Here is a 5,151-nt window from a genome sequence, read left to right as displayed (position 1 = left end):
GATTTGTTTGATTTGCCTATTAGACACCTCCACTTGGCCACTAGTTTGGGGGTGATAAGGGGTAGATAACTTATGGGTGATCCCATACTTTTTCATTAGGGCCTCAAAAGGTCGATTACAAAAATGAGTACCCCTATCACTAATTATTGCACATGGTGCACCAAAGCGGGAAAAAATGTTCTCTTTGAGAAATTGGACCACCACTTTGTGGTCATTAGATTTACAAGGTATGGCCTCTATCCATTTAGAAACATAATCAATAGCCAAAAGTATGTACAGATTCCCAAAGGAATTAGGGAATGGTCCCATAAAATGGATGCCCCAGACATCAAAGATCTCAACTACCAAAATAGGGTTGAGGGGCATCATATTTCTCTTATTGATACGGCCAAAAGACTGGCAGATAGGACAAGCCTTGCAAAAATCAAAAGCATCTCTAAAAAGAGTGGGCCAATAAAATCCGCATTAGAGAACCTTTGTAGCAGTTTTGTTAGGTCCAAAGTGTCCACCACGTGCATGATCATAACAAAAAGAGATAATAGAATGTTGCTCATGATCAGGAACACATCGTCGGATAATCTGATTTGGACATATCTTAAACAAATAAGGATCATCCTAGAAAAAGTGCTTAACTTGGGACTGAAATCTATACTTATCTTGGGTGGACCAGTGATCTGGAGTCACACTTGAAACTAAGAAGTTGGCAATGTCAGCAAACCATGGTTCATTGGACACTGTAAATAACTGTTCATCTGGAAAGTTATCGTTGACTGGAGAATCGACAATCAAGGAATTAAGAAGCTGGGATAAATGGTCTACAACTAGGTTTTCAACTCCTTTTTTATCCCTAATTTCTAAATCAAACTCTTGCAAAAGTAAAACCCACCTAATGTGACGAGCTTTGGCATCCTTCTTCTGAACTAAGTATCTGAGAGCAAAATGATCAGTATACACCACCACATGTGAACCAACTAAGTAAGACCGAAACTTTTCTAATGCAAACACAACCATTAAAAATTCTTTTTCAGTGGTTGTATAATTGAGTTGTGAATCATTTAAGGTCCTACTAGCATAATAAATGACAGTGGGCAACTTATTAATCCTTTGACCCAAAATCGCTCCTATGGCAAAATCTGAAGCATTACACATCAGTTCAAAAGGTTTAGTCCAAACAGGTGGTTGAACAATGGGTGCATTGGTCAACTCCTTCTTAAGTTGCTTGAAGGATTCTAGGCACTCTTTAGAAAACTCAAAAGTTTGATCTTTGGCAAGTAATGAAGTGAGAGGTCGGGCTAACTGACTAAAGTTCTTAATAAACCTTCTATAGAAGTCTGCATGCCCTAGAAAAGACCGGACATCCTTAACAGATTGAGGAGGTGGTAAATTATCAATTAAATCCACTTTGGCTCTATCTACCTTAATTCCCTCCTTGGATATTACATGGCCTAAAACAATACCAGATTTAACCATAAAATGGCATTTCTCCCAATTCAAAACCAAATTCTTAGATATTCACCTTTTCAAAACTAGGGAAAGATGATGAAGACATTCAGAATAGGAATTCCCATGAATTGAAAAGTCATCCATAAATACTTCTAAGAATTTTTTGACCATATCAGAAAATATGCTCATCATGCATCGTTGGAACGTAATAGGGGCATTACAAAGCCCAAAAGGCATACGCCTGTAAGCAAATGTTCCATATGGGCATGTAAAAGTGGTCTTATGTTGGTCCTCTAAAACAATTGGGATCTGATTATAGCCAGAATATCCATCAAGAAAACAATAGTATTTATGTTCAGTTAACCTCTCTAACATCTGGTCAATGAATGGCAATGGGAAGTGGTCCTTCTAGGTTGCCACATTAAGTTTTATGTAGTCTATGCACACTCTCCACCCAGATTGGACACAGGTTGGAATTAGTTCATTATTGGCATTGGGAACTACAGTCACACCAGACTTCTTTTGCACTACGTGAACTGGGCTTACCCATTGGCTGTCAGAAATAGGATAAATTGTTCCATGATCCAAGCACTTTAGGATCTCTTTCTTAATGGCTTCCATCATCACTAGGTTAGCTCTTCTTTGGGATTCCGTGGATGGTTTGGAATCCTTCATAAGATGTATATGATGTTGCACAATGGAAGGGCTTATACCCTTGATATCAGCCATGGTCCAACCTAGGGCTTCCTTATTATCTTTTAACACTTTAAGTAACTCCTCTTCCTGGCTAGAAGTCAAATTTGAAGAAATTATTACAGGAAGAGTCTGGTCAGGCCCTAGGAAAGCATACCTCAGATTAGATGGCAACTCCTTAAGATCTAGCTTAAGGGGCTCAACTATGGAAGGTTTGGGAATGGAATTGGAAAGGGGTCCTAAGGGCTCCACAGGTGTGTGAAGATTCAAGACTTCAGAAAAGAAATTTTCACTATCATCATCCAACTCATCCATACACTCTTGGAATTCTGAATCAAAGTCAATATCAAAATTGGTAATTTAATCATCAGAAAAATCCAGAATATCCTCAATCATATTAATCTCTTCTTCTATATGTGGTTGCTTGCCTATCCTAAACATGTTAAACTCAACAGTTTGGTTACCAAAAGATAATCTTAGGAAACCATTCTGGCAGTTGATTAATGCATTACTGGTAGCCAAAAATGGTCTTCCTAGAATTATTGGGATCTCATCCTTGGTTGAGAAGGGCTTGGTATCTAACACAATGAAATCAACAGGGAAAATAAATTCCCCCACCTTTAGTAAAACATCCTCAACCATCCCTTTAGAAATTTTAACAGACCTATCTGCCAACTGAAGAGTAGTTCTAGTAGCTTTCAATTCTCCCAATCTAAGTTGCTTGTACATATGGTAAGGTAAAAGATTCACACTTGCGCCAAGGTCAAGTAAGGCATGCTCAATGTAGGTGTTGCCTATGACACAAGATATGGTAGGGCTCCTTGGTTCCTTATACTTGGCTGCTATAGGCTGAGTAATTATGGAACTAATGTTACCTACCAAGAATGCCTTTTTGGGCACACTAATGATACGTTTGTGAGTACACAAATCTTTCAGTACCTTTGTATAGGCAGGGATCTGGGATATGGCATCCAAAAGGGGGATGTTCACTTCTACCTTTTTGAAGACTTCTAAAATTTTATCCATGGACGTAGTCTTCCTTTTGTTTACCAATCGATTAGGAAATGGGACAGGATGAACATAAGGACTGTTAGGGATTTGCCCCTGTTCAGAAGAATCATTTTTGGTTTCCTCAACCAAATCATCTTTAGTTTCAGAAAAATCTTTAGGTTCATCAGACGAACCTGGAACAAGAGGCACACTTGTGTCCTCAACTGAAGGAGAGTTAATAGGAGTAATAGATGAGGAAGATTTAAGAACGCTCTATTGGTACTCTCTACCACTCCTAAGGGCATAAACAACATTACATTGGTTAGAGGGCCCTTGTTGGGTCTGACCTTGTACTATATTTAGTGATGCATTAGTTGATGTTTGTGAACTAACAGGCTGATGATGCCTAGAGTTAGGCTCTGGTTGACTGGGTAAAGTTCCTTTCTCCCTCTCACGCATAATTGAGATAACTTGAGTGAGTTCTCTCGTAAGATTTTGATGGCTTGTCATGAGGAGGGTCATATTTTTTTTCAAGTCACTTATTCTACTTGCCTCTCCAGTATTGGCAAACCCAGGGGGTTGCTGATAAGATGATAAGAGAGGGGCCCTAGGAAAACTAGCCTGAGGTCCTACATTTGACCTAGGAAAAGTATTTTGAGAAAAATATTGTTGTGCAAAGGGAGGCCTTTGGAGTCCAGGTTGACCTTGATTATGAAAATTGGAAGGCCCTGCTTGGTTGCCCTGATTCCAAGAGAAATTTGTGTGATTTCTCCATCCTGGATTGTAGGTATTACTATATGGATTATTTTGGTATAAGGCATTAACACTATCATTAGAAGTGCCCCCAGAGGTGTTGGGGCATTCTTCTAGGAGATGTCTAGGGGATTGGCACCAAACACAAATCTTAACCAAATTGACTGATGATGGCTCTCTAGGAACAATAGCCTCAATTCTCTTGATTAGGCTATCCAAATGGGCTTCCTTGGCTACTATCCCATCCACAAAATATCCTTTTCCTCCTATGGTTCTTTCACTCTCTTGGGTTGATTCCCACTGACGGGTTTTGTCAGCTAAGTCAAGTAAGAATTCCCGTGCCTTTCCTTCATCTGTAAAGGATGTGAATCCCTTAGGGCACATAGACTCTATTATTTGTTTAGTTGGGTAATCAATACCCTCATAAATTATTTGACATAAATGCCATAAGTCTAGGCCATGGTGAGGGCATTCTTGGAGTAGATCCTTGAATCTCTCCATAAGTTTGGAAAATGACTCACTAGCCTTTTGCCTAAACTGAAGGATATCACTTCTAAGCTTATTGGTCTTGTGAGTTGGGAAAAACTTCTTAAGGAAGACAACTGTGAACTGTTCCCATGAGGTTATGGAATTTGTGGGTAACCCATACAACCACTTCTTAGCTTGGTCTTTCAATGCAAAAGTGATAAACCTAAGCTTAACAGCATCATCAGAAAGTTGTTGGATCTTAATTAGAACACATACCTCTTCAAATTCCTTTAGAAATAGGTATGCATCCTCAGAGGTCAACCCATAGAAGTAGGGCACCATAGTGATGTATTGAGATTTGAGTTCAAAATTATTGCCCTGGGCTTGTGGTAGAACTATGCAGGAAGGTTGGGCTGTTCTAGTAGGGTAGAACCTATCTTTCAGAGATTTAGGTGAAGGGTTTTGCTGTTGGTCTCCCATATTGAAGGGTTTTAAAGAGAGCAAACGTATAGGGTCACTACTTGTTGGATCTCTTCTTTCTAACCGATTCTTAGTATTACGTACCCACTTAACACTCATGCAACAGAAAAACTTCCCACAACTAAAGTAAGACAAGCACAAAAGAATGGATAGCAAAACTTTTTGATGAAACTTTTTGATTTTTTTTTTTTTACTTTTTGGGAGCTTACCGGCAGGGATCCGGGGTTGCTCAGGTCAATTCCTGAGGTACTGCTACAGGGCGAAACCTGTCTTTATCATACTGTGAGGTATGACGACCTCCACTGATACAACTATTACTGCAAG

At 39.3% G+C, this 5,151-nt stretch overlaps 1 non-coding gene across 1 annotated transcript; it reads left to right on the top strand.

Annotated features, from left to right (window-relative positions):
• Nucleotides 1–4,333: 4,333 nt before the first annotated feature.
• LOC122085311 lies at nucleotides 4,334–4,440 on the top strand. The gene has a single exon (XR_006142087.1). It is a non-coding gene; the product is annotated as a small nucleolar RNA R71 (small nucleolar RNA).
• Nucleotides 4,441–5,151: the final 711 nt, after the last annotated feature.

Source organism: Macadamia integrifolia, chromosome 7, assembly GCF_013358625.1.
Source record: "Macadamia integrifolia cultivar HAES 741 chromosome 7, SCU_Mint_v3, whole genome shotgun sequence".
Classification (NCBI taxonomy): domain Eukaryota; kingdom Viridiplantae; phylum Streptophyta; class Magnoliopsida; order Proteales; family Proteaceae; genus Macadamia; species Macadamia integrifolia.
The sequence above is the reverse complement of the archived record's forward strand: the minus strand, read 5'-3'. Positions and strand labels throughout refer to the sequence as shown.